Genomic DNA, 12,190 nt, shown 5'->3' on the forward strand with positions numbered 1-12,190 from the left:
TCAGGTAATATAAATCCTTAGTTCTTCTACAAAAAATAATTTGGCTATTCTAGGTCATTTGAATTCCCATATACCTTCTACAATCAGTTTGTTAATTTCTACCAAAAAAAAAGCCTGCTGGGATTGTGGTCAAGATTATATTAGGTTTATAAGTCAATTTGGATAGAAAAGACATAACATTAAATCTTGTTGAATAATTTGAATCTGTGCATATTTCACTAAAGGAAGCTAATAAAACTTAGCTTAGGTTTTTATTCATTATTATATTGATAAGAAAAAGTGTCTTAACTTTAGTCACAAGAATCAGTAGGTTGTTGGGATAGGGAGCTAAGGAAAGTTGATTAATACAGCTTTGAGTTTGCACATTCCTGCATATATGTTGAAATATTGACTTAAATCCCATGGCTGACCATCAGGCATAGCATGCCCTTTTATGTGAAAACTCTTTGGACTATTCACACTGACCAGTCCAGAAGCAGTTAGCACTTCTTCCTCTACTTTGTCCTCTTATCCCAAAGCTTTCTGTTATTTGCATTATCCTACCTGCTAATCTATAGCCAATGGAGATTCAAGGTAAACAATTTGTTTTCCTTCCTCAAAGTTTCAGAATAAACACACACTTTGCTCTTTGTTCCAGTGGACATTGCTGAAATTGCAATATAGCATTGTGGATGCGAAACTTGTTCCAGGATCTGTTCCCTTTTCTTGATAGCCTCTGTAATTGCTCCATAACCTAACGAATCTTTTCCTTAAGATTTCCTTCATCTCAGGAAACTACTGACAAATCTTTTTTTCCTCTGTGTTTAAGAAATTAGTGATATGAAGATTGAATAAAATCAACTAATAGGCTCTTGGAGTAGGGTGAGAGTTCAGTTGTAGAATATTCTGGCTGCAGACAGGGCAGTGTAGTGTGTCCAGGGGAGGGCAAGGAAGGGCTGCATCCTAGCTGGCTGTGTAACTACAGGTGGGTGCTTCAGGCAGTGGAAAGGCTGCTAAAAGATGAGAGGTAGAGAGAGTTTCTGCATGTCCACTGGTTAACATGAGAAGGAGCTGGTCAGCAGGTTATTGGGACATGAGTCAAGTGAGTTTGAGAGGATGAGTGAACTTGGTGCTCCACATAGAAGTGGGAAGATCAGGTCCCTGTGGATCCGGAGGGTTCCCAGGGAAGAGTTGTCTCCTATACAGAGGTGCTGTGAGTAGGCTTTCTGTCAATCATCCCCTCTCAGCTTATGGTGATGAATCTGATTATGGGTGCCCTTTATGGGAACTTGTCAATGATATTGCCTAGTTAAATCCAAGTAACTTTCACAGAGTGGGCACATGGCTCCAGAAGGTACTTATCAAGGATCTGCAGCCTTATGGTGCTAGTATTGCAATGCAGGGCCAGGAGCAGTGAGGACGTAGTGGTGCCCTCAGTCTTGCTCCTTCAACAGTGCTTTATCTGCCAGTTGACTGGTAAAACCAATGGTAAACTAATCATACCCACAAGAATCAGACATTGCTGAGAATATGTCTGAAATACAGATTTATATTCCCATCAGGAACAATGCACCTTGCCCTAAGATGGAAATAACCCAAGTTATATTAAAAGAGCCATAGGGACTAAGGGCATGGTATTGACCTTTACATGGACACACAGACCCAAGAAACAGAACAGAAAAAACAGAAATAAACCCATAAGCAACTGCTTCTCAACAAAGGTGCCAAACACATACCTTGGAGAAAGGATAGTCTCTTCAACAAATGGTATTAGAAAAACTGGATAATCACATGCAGAAAACTGAAGTTTGACTCCAAATTCTCCTCCTGTCCAAAAAAATCAACTCATAATGCATTGAAGACCTTGATGTAGGACCTAAAAACTCTGAAACTGCAAGGAGAATGTGTTTGGGGAACTTTTTAAGATTTTTGGCAAAGTCAGTAATTTCCTGATGAGATCCCAAAATCATAGGCAATAAAAGCAAAAAAAAAAAAAAAAAAAAAAAGACAAATGGGACTATATCAAACTAAAATACTTCTGCACAGCAAAGAAAGCAATCAGCAAAGAGAAGAGACAACCATCATGGAGGGAGAAAATCTTTGCCAGCTGTACATCTGAAAGAGGATTAATATTCAGAATATATAAAAACTCAAAACCACTTAATAAAAAACAAATATATCAATAAAATGGTTTAATCAGAATAGGCACTTCTTTGAAGAAATACAAATGTCCAATAAATACATGAAAAAATGCTCAATCTCACTAGTCATCAGGAAAATACAAATAAAAATTGTAAGATTCTATTATATCCACATTAGAATAGCTATCTATTATAACAAAATTAATCTAAGATATGGAGAAAAAGGAATACTTATACACTGTGTGTGGGAATGTAATTTAGTATACCAACATTGGAAATAGTTTAGAAGCTTGTCAAAAGGCTGGAAATAGAAATTGCATATGTCTCAACTATCCCACACCTGAGTATTTATCTGAAGGAAATTCAGTTGGCATATAGAGATAGCTGCATACCTCTGATTATTGTGGCATTGTTCACAATAGCTAAGATAAAGGATCAACCTAAGTATTCATCAGCATGGTAATGGAGAAAGAAACTATGGTTACATATGTGTGTGTGTGTGTATACATATATACACACACACATACAGGTGTATATGTAGTATGTATATATATGTGTGTATGTATATTTTATATACATATATATTTTATCTTTTCTATAGTATATATATATATATATATATATATATATGTATACACATCTTCTTTTAATTCTTTTTTAAAATATTTTTTAGCTCTCAATGGACCTTTATTTTTTGTTTATTTATATGTGGTGCTGAAGAACATGCTAGGCAGATGCTCTACTACTGAGCCACCACTCCAGCCCTAAATAGCATAGATCATATGATATATATATATATATATATATATATATATATATATATATATATATATATATATATAAAACTATTGTTTAACCATAAAGAAGAATGAAGTCCTGTCATTTGCCTCCAAGTGGATAGAACTGGTTTTATTGTGTTAAATGAAATGACACAGAAAAGCAAGAAGACAAGCCTTTCATGTTTTTTCTCAAATGTTAAATTTAAAAAAAAAAAAAGAGATTTGAAAGTAGAAGAGAGATTGCTGGGGATCAGAAAAGGTGCTGGGGGAGGGGGGGGAGGTAGTATGAGGGCAATGTATGCATGTGTGGAAATATCACAGTGAGTTCGATTTCTGTGTACAATTATTATGAGATAATAATTATAATAAAAATAAGTAGATAAAATCTGGCTCCTCCAAAAAATAATGAAATAAAATCTCGGCTAAGGGAGGAGAACCATACATATGAACAAAGAGAAACAGACTACGTCTCTAGAATCCAGGTACCTCAGAGCACTCTCATGAGCTTGTTGTTCACCTTAATACAAAAAGCCCCTCATGCCAATGAGAACTGTGCAAGGATTCCACCCTGCTCTTTGAGAGATGTTGAGTGTCATCCACACTCAGGGAGGTGCCAGTACTCTGCAGATATCCTTGATGTAGTTGATGACAGACAGAGGGGACCCAAAGGAGAAGCTGCTGCTTTACAGAGGGGAAGGGTGTGTGTGAAATGTCCCTCCCTGGAAAGAAAAAAGAAACACTTAAATAAGGGTGAAATCTCTGGCTCCATTCAAAAACCCAGTAGAGTACAGAGAAAATGTCCCTCAAATGTATTTTTTGCCAATTGCCACCACTGAGCCTCACCTTCTTGAGGAGCTACTGTTGCAGGATTGCATACTGTTCATAGGGTCACCTCAACCCTCCTGTTTGCTCCTACTGCCTTTTAAAACCACTTTGAGCAGATACCCCAGAGGTTAGCTCAGCGACCTCCCTTCTCTTGCTCTTTTTATGCACGTATTTCTCCAGGATCAATGTTTGGAGTTTGGGATTTGCTAATGATATTGTATATTGCATTCTGGTGGGTATTTCTCATATTTTATAAACAAACTAGAGAAGCAAACAGAGCCAGGAGCTCTTTGGAGTTCAAATCCACAAAAATTAAAACAAAATTTATCAAGTGTTCATATGCCATAATTCACATACAGGTTAAGCATTCCCAATCTGAAAATCCAAACAGAAAATGATCCAAAATCTGATATTTTGTGAACATTAGAGTAATGCTCAAAACATTTTAGATTTTGGAACTTTTTAACTTTTGGATTTTTGAACTAGGCATGTTCAATGGGTAAAATCTGAGGAAATATTCCACAATCAAAAATTCTGAAATACGAAACAATTCTTGTCCCAAGCATTTCTGATGAGTTACTCCACTATATGTTTTTAGCAAAACAATTATTTTCTCACATTAATGTCTGTGCCATTTTTTTTAGTGAATTAAAAGCTAAAAGTCACTTTGTATCAAGGAGAAAAATCAAGCAAATTAATGAGATTTTAAAAATACAAATTCAGGGGCTGGGGCTGGGGCTCAGAAGTAGAGCACTTCCCTAGCACGTGCAAGGCCCTGGGTTCGATCCTCAGCGCTACATGGAAACAAATAAATAAAAGAATAGAGGTATTGTGTCAAACTACAACTAAAAAATAAACATTAAAAAAATACAAGTTCAATCTTATTTTGTTAGTTTTTTCATTTTAAATCATAGGCATATAAGAGAAATTATTAGAAAATAGTTTCATGATGCAAAAGGCTAGATTCTATATGATGGTCATAGTATTCAAGCATGAATGGGCTGTGTCACATGTTTTCTCCTAATAATGAAACCAAAGCACGACAGTCCCCAGGCTGTAAGGACAGTGAATCATGTACTCAAAGTTTAAGAACTGACATACTGCTGTCCTGGAACATCCAGTGCTCTTGTTATGGTAGGCATAAAATCTACAAGCCATCTAACTTTTTTTTGGTGGGGGAAAGAAGGTTCAGCAAATTAAACCCAGGGGTATTTTATGACTGAGCCACAACCCCAGTCGTTTTTATTTTTAACATTTTATTTTTATTAGAGTCTCAGGATGTTGCTTCTGGTCTCTAAGTTGCCAAGGCTGGCCTTGAACTTTTGATCTTCCTGCTTCAGCTTCCTACTGGCTAGGATTATAGGCCTGCCATACTATGCCCGGCTCATCTAACTAATTTGACATTCTGCAATTGTGAAGTCTGTAGGGAAATCAAACAGATCCATTTTGATGACTGTAGAAGATAGTGTCACAGTTCACATTCATGGTTTTGGTCACTCTGTTGAGATTTAAAAAATGACCAAAATGGGGCTAATTGTTAAATTGAAATAAATTTGTCCTAAACTTGTCTCCATTCTTGCATGATGAATTTGTCCCAAAGTAGCCTCCGTATATGTGATCTGTAACCTAGCTTGCTATGCAAATGAACTGTAATCCATTAAATGGTAGGGGGGGCGTGGGTGTTGGGGGCGTGGCGTGGGGGCGTGGCGTGGGGGTGTGGCGGTGGCTTGCCTCTTACCAAACAACTAAGTTTCCACCAATCACATCAGAGTAGCTCCAAACAATCACTGATCTGACTATACGCAAATGGTCAGAAGCTTACTGCGTCCAATCAGGTGGTTTCAGTTTGGCAGTTCCTTTTCTTTGGCAGTGAGTGTAATCTGCAGAGGTGGTGCGGTTAACCGTCTTTGGTCCCAAGTGCAACACTGTGCTAGAACCTTATTTATTTATTTATTTATTTATTTTTTAATCAAACTTTGCTAAATGAAGAGTTCTCAGTTTTTAATTCCCGTTAGGAACCAACTGTGAGAACCTGCCTGTGTTCCTTCTGTCACTTGGCGGAACTCAAAGACTGTTTTCTGACCATCTTTGCGCCATCTAGGAGTAAAGTAAGCTGTAGTACCCAGACACAGAAGCTGAGTTAGAATTAACTGCTTTTCCACCATAGGGTCAAAAGTTAGACCACAGCTTGAGAGCCCTGGGGTGGGGAGGGAGATGGTGACAGCAAGAATACTATTGATGAATAGAGTTCCAGAAGATAACTGTGAGGACCAACCAGGGGAATTACAGGTTTGAGTCCCTGGAAACCAGACAGCATCCTGTTGGCTCAGGGAAAAGCAGCACCCATCAAGTGACATTTTCTTGCTCTTTTCCTCCCAGGGTAGCTGCTGGACTTGAAGTGGTCAGAAGACAAGACCACTGGGCCTGTCTGGCAGAAAATGTAGTTGTGCCAAATGCAAAGGGACAAGTCTTCCTGCTGCTTGCTGGCCTGGCTCTGCAGAATTCCACCAAGCCTGGCTGTTCCTGAAAGAAACCTCCTGCTTCAGAGCAGTGTCCTGTTTTGACTATGAACCTGGAACCAGCAGTATAATTTCTACATTCAGACCTCATTTTGTCCCTGAAGAGAAACAGTGCATTTTTCCTTATTTGAACATAAGCAGGTAAGCCATGGGACCCTAGATTTAACTGAAGGGCTGGAGACTTTAGCACTAAGGAGCAGTTGTGCATAGGCAGTGTGAAGAGAACAAAGTCAGTTTTGAAGAACTCCATGAGTGCAGCTTGTTCGCAGTCAAACAGCAGTAACTGGGATTACAGAAAACAATCCTCTGCCACCAAGGTAAATTAGTAGAAACACATTAATATATTCAAAATAGTTGTTTGAAAAACTACTTAAAAGAATATTTCTTTTCTTTCTCAGAACTGTAAATCTTTAGTGTGTATTAAACATTAGCTTTTGTGCTAGAAAATTAATCACTTAATTCTTGGAACAATATACCACAATTATGTGTCCTTTGTTTCACAAGTAAAAGTTGGCAATTATGCAGTAGAAATAAAAATAATGAAAATGGAGCTGGTGTTGTGGCTCAGTGGTAAAGCACTTGCCTAGCACGTATGAGGCACTAGGTTAAATTCTCAGCACTGCATATAAATAAATAAAATAACAGTTCATTGACAAGTAAAAAAGTATTTAAAAATGATAATATAAAACTCATCTAATAGGAATCATGCAGTGTTTTAATATTATAACTCATTTCCCCTTCACTGCAACATTATTAACATTTTTTCTCATGTTAGGAAGTGATTGTTGGAGACACTGAGTGTCTCCACTGAAATGTGAAAAGTATAACTGAAATTTGGAAAGTTTCTTGCACTGCAGAGACCACAGTGCACAAAAGAAATTCATACACCTTATATATTTTTTCTTCATGTTAGAAATAGGTATGAGAAGTGTTCCTGGCAGCAGATTATGGTAGGAATATAAAAGGATGGTGGAATGTTCTTGCTTGCAAAGTTTCAGGAGGATTCCTGAGCTGAGAGATATCTGTCTTGTGAAGCAGCTATTGGGAAAAATGGTAGATTGTGATAACATCAAGGAGCAGGTGGCAGCAATTTCAAGTTTTGGACAAAGAGTAAAGGGAAGAACTGCATACATAATGAGAGTGAATGAGGGTGAGAAAAGCTAATGCACAAAAATGTTCTGGACTCCAGGACTGTGCCAGCCATGTTCCCTAGAAGAGAGCTAAGCATTTTCTAATCCTCATTCACTCTGGCTGGCACAGCATTATTTTATAGCTTTCTGGGCATAAGTTTCACCTGTGTGGTTTACATAACTGTGGTTTCATGGGTGTGATATGTGTGGACCACATGTTTATGGAAAGATGGGTGTTCTTGTCATGACAACTCAGCCCAGGGAGGGGCACCCTAGCAAACCTTTGAGTAACCACAGAGGCCTGCACCTGTTTGGAAAATGCAGCAATCCATATTTGCCCCAGAAATAATTACAGCAATTGATTGTGTTAAAAGAGTGGTTGTGAATGTGACCGACCTTAGAGGAAAACAGGGGGAAGCCATTGGGACTGTCTGGAGCTGGATGTGTCATACTGTTAAGGTAGTGAAAAGGACATAAAGTGTAGTTATGTCTGGGAAAAACTTGGAGGAACTTTTTTCTGTGGGATTTCTTTAGAAGTCAAAGTGCTTGACATTGTCAACAGCATTATAGTCTATTGAAGGGGAATTGTTCTTAAGAGATAACATTGTAGAATACCTCCGTGTTTTTGTTTTGTTTGGGTTTGCTTATTTGCAATACAGCTTTTTCCCTTAGAGTATGAAGAAGGTATCACATATTTTACCATTCCACATTGTCTTCTGGAATGCCTGATTTGTTGAAGTCAGTGTGAAACCTGTGTTAAATAAAAGTCTGTTCCAAATTGAATTTGCAATAGATTCTAAATATCATTTAGAAAGTCATCTGTGTATTTAAAAAAATCACTTCAAGGTAGGCACAATGATGCACACCTGTAGTCCCAGCTACTCAGGAGTCTGAGGGAAGATGATTGCAAGTTGGAAACTAGCCTCAGCAAATTAGCAAGACTGTCTCAAAATGAAATAAAGGGGCTTGGAGTGTAGCTCAGTGGTAGAGCACTTGCTTATACTAGGACCTGGATTCATTCTCTAGTTCTATGAAACAAAACAAAACAAATTACTTTATTTGCAGCAAAATGTGTCAATGTGAAAAAATTTAAAAGATGTATTTTTGTTATTTTCTTTAATATCTTACTCTTTTAAAAATATTTATTTATTTGAATTAGGTATACATGAAAGCAGAATGCATTTTGATTCATTGTACATAATTGTGGCACAATTTTATATTTCTATGGTTGTACAGGATGTAGCATCACACCATATATGTAGTCATACATGTACCTAGGGTAGTGATGTCCATCTCATTCCACCACCTTTCCTACACCCATGCACCCTCTCTACTCTCCCTACCCTTTGCCCAATCAAAGTTCTTTCATTTTTCCCATGCCTCCCCCACCCTCTTTATGGATCAGCATCCACTTATCAGAGAGAGCATTCAGCCTTTGATTTTTGGGAATTGGCTTACTTCGCTAAGCATAATATTCTCCAACTCCATCTGTTTACCTGCAAATGCCATAATTTTATTCTTTTTTAATGCTGAGTAATATTCTATTGTGTATATATACACCACAGTTTCTTTATCCATTCATCTATTGAAGGGAACCTAGGTTGCTTCCACAGTTTAGCTATTGTGAATTCAGCTGCTATAAACATTGATGTGGCTGTGTTACTATAGCAGGCTGATTTTAAGTCCTATGAGTATAGACTGATAGGGATAGCTGGATCAGATAGTGATTCCATTCTAAGAATTCCTAAGGAATCTCCATACTGCTTTCCAGATTGGTTGTACCAATTTGCAGTCCCACCAGCAATGTATAAGTGTGCCTTTTACCTCACATCCTCACCAACATTTATTGTTGTCTGTATTCCTGATAACTGCCATTCTGACTGGTGTTAGAGGTAATCTTAGAGTAGTTTTGATTTACATTTCTCTAATTACTACAGATGTGGAACATTTTTTCATATATTTGTTGATTAAAGGCATATCTTCTTCTGAGAAGTATCTGTTCAGCTCCTTAGCCCATTTATTGATTGGGTTGTTTGTTTTTTGGTGTTAAGTTTTTTGAGTTCTTTATACATCCTGGAGATTAGTGCTCTGTCTGACGTGTGTGTGGTAAAAATTTTCTCTCAAAATGTAGGCTCTCTGTTCACCTGATTGATTTTTTTCTTTTGCTGAGAAGAAGCTTTTTAGTGTGAGTCTATCCCATTTATTAATTCTTGATTTTATTTCTTGTGCTTTAGGAGTCTTGTTAAGAAAGTTGGGGCCTAAAGTGACATTATGAAGATTTGGGCCTAATTTTTCCAGTTCTCTCAGCACTGTTAGTTGAAGAGGCTATATTTTCTCCAATGTATGTTTTTGGTGCTTTTGTCTAGTATGAGATAACTGTATTTGTGTGAGTTTGTCTCTATGTCTTCTATTCTTTAACAGTGGTCTATATGTCTATTTTGGTACAAATACTAAGCTGTTTTTGTTACTATAGCTTTGTAGTATAGGTTAAGGTCTGCTACTGTAATGCCTCCTGCTTTTTACCTCACATCCTCACCAACATTTTACTTTGGCTATTCTGGGTCTCTTATTTTTCCAAATAAATTTCATGCTTGCTATTTCTATTTCTATAAGGAATGATGCTGGGCTTTTAATTGGAATCACATTGAATCTGTATAGCGTTTTGGGTAGTTATGGCCATTTTCTCAATATTAATTTTTTTTAAAGAGAGAGTGAGAGAGGAGAGAGAGAGAGAGAGAGAGAGAGAGAGAGAGAGAGAGAGAGAGAGAGAGAGAATTTTTAACATTTATTTTTCAATTCTCGGCGGACACAACATCTTTGTCGGTATGTGGTGCTGAGGATCGAACCCGGGCCGCAGGCATGCCAGGTGAGCGCGCTACCACTTGAGCCACATCCCCAGCCCCCTCAATATTAATTTTGCCTATCCAAGAGCATCGGAGATCTTTCCATCTTCAAAGATCTTTCAATTTCAGGCACTGGGCACCGCATGCAGGGAGGCGGGGTGGGTGACCTCGGGGCCAGGCTGGGCACTGCACGCCAGGGGAGGCCGCATCGAGGTCCTAGCCTGGAAATCTCTGGCTCCTGGTGCCCGTGGGAGCAACGCAGACCGAGGGCACCGCTCGTCCATGGGCACCTGTCCGCGCCTAGGTATCCGCGAGGCGAGCGCACAGAAACCACCTGCTCACCACGCCCTGATTTTTTGCGCAATATTCTGAGGTCGTTCTCAATTCTCCCTACTGATCGCCTGGGTCGAGGAATTGAAGGAGGCCCAAGAATTAGTGTAGTTTTGATGTTGGGCAAACCCAAGCACAGAGAGCTTGCTATTCGGGTCTCTGGCGGGGCAAGCTCTGCCCATTAAGGGGTTCAGCTATTGCAAACATAATTGGTAATAATGTCAAGAAACTACAGAAGTTTGCCTCCACAGTCAAGATGTGGGTCTTTGAGGAAACAGTGAATGGGAGAAAACTGACAGACATCATAAATAATGACCACAAAAATGTCAAATATCTCCCTGGACACAAGCTGCCAGAAAATGTGGTCACAGTCTCCAATCTCAGTGAGGCTGTGCAGGATGCAGACCTGCTGGTGTTTGTCATCCCCCACCAGTTCATTCACAGGATCTTCGATGAGATCACTGGCAGAGTACCCAAGAAAGCACTGGGGATCACCCTCATCAAGGGCATAGACGAGGGCCCCGAGGGACTGAAACTCATTTCTGACATCATCCGGGAGAAGATGGGCATTGACATCAGTGTGCTGATGGACGCCAACATTGCCAGCGAGGTGGCTGCGGAGAAGTTCTGTGAGACCACCATTGGCAGCAAAATCATGGAGAATGGCCTTCTCTTCAAAGAACTTTTGCAAACCCCCAATTTCCGAATAACTGTGGTTGATGATGCAGACACGGTTGAACTTTGTGGTGCTCTTAAGAACATTGTGGCCATGGGAGCTGGGTTCTGCCATGGCCTCCTCTGTGGAGACAACACCAAAGCCACCGTCATCCGCCTCGGCCTCATACAAATGATCGCTTTCGCCAGGATCTTCTTCAAGGGCCAGGTGTCCTCAGCCACCTTCCTGGAGAGCTGCGGGGTGGCCGACCTGATAACCACCTGCTACGGAGGGCGGAACCGCAGGGTGGCAGAGGCATTCGCCAGAACCGGGAAGACCATTGAAGAATTGGAGAAGGAGATGCTGAATGGGCAGAGAAGCTCCAAGGACCTCAGACTTCTTCTGAAGTATACCGCATCCTCATACAGAAGGGACTCATGGATAAGTTTCCATTGTTTACTGCTGTGTATCAGATCTGCTACGAAGGCTGACCTATCTCAGAGATGCTGTCCTGTCTCCAGAGCCATCCAGAGCACATCTAACAGGAATCACATAAGGGGCTGGAGAAAGTCCTGCCTCTCCCTTCAGTCTTTTGGGTTCTTGTGAAAACCAACACTTGGCAACAAGAGATTTGCCCAATTGTGCTCCCAACACGGAGATGTATGAATTGTTACAGGTTGGTTTTTGAATTACGAGAGGCAGTTCCTTGGCTCAACTGTACAGGGCAGCAACTAAACACACATGTGGGCATGTGTGTTCATTTCTCATTGTGTGGGTGTTTCTACTAATCAATATTATACATCCTTTTTGAAGATCACATTTGAAATTTCCCCACTGTGGTACTCTATAAGATTGGGACTATCTCAGCTAAATTTTTTAGATGTACTTCATATGTATTTGAGTGGATGAATTATTTTTTTTTTCTCCTTCTTTTGATGATAAATTTAACCAGCATTAAAATGGTTAGTAGGATGAGGAAGGGAATGTGT

At 39.5% G+C, this 12,190-nt stretch overlaps 1 pseudogene; it reads left to right on the forward strand.

Moving 5' to 3' along the window:
- The first annotated feature begins 10,739 nt into the window (after positions 1–10,739).
- Positions 10,740–11,743, forward strand: LOC144370198 (glycerol-3-phosphate dehydrogenase 1-like protein pseudogene; annotated as a pseudogene).
- Positions 11,744–12,190: the final 447 nt, after the last annotated feature.

The sequence above is a fragment of the Ictidomys tridecemlineatus genome, chromosome 13 (genome assembly GCF_052094955.1).
Source record: "Ictidomys tridecemlineatus isolate mIctTri1 chromosome 13, mIctTri1.hap1, whole genome shotgun sequence".
Lineage (NCBI taxonomy): Eukaryota > Metazoa > Chordata > Mammalia > Rodentia > Sciuridae > Ictidomys > Ictidomys tridecemlineatus.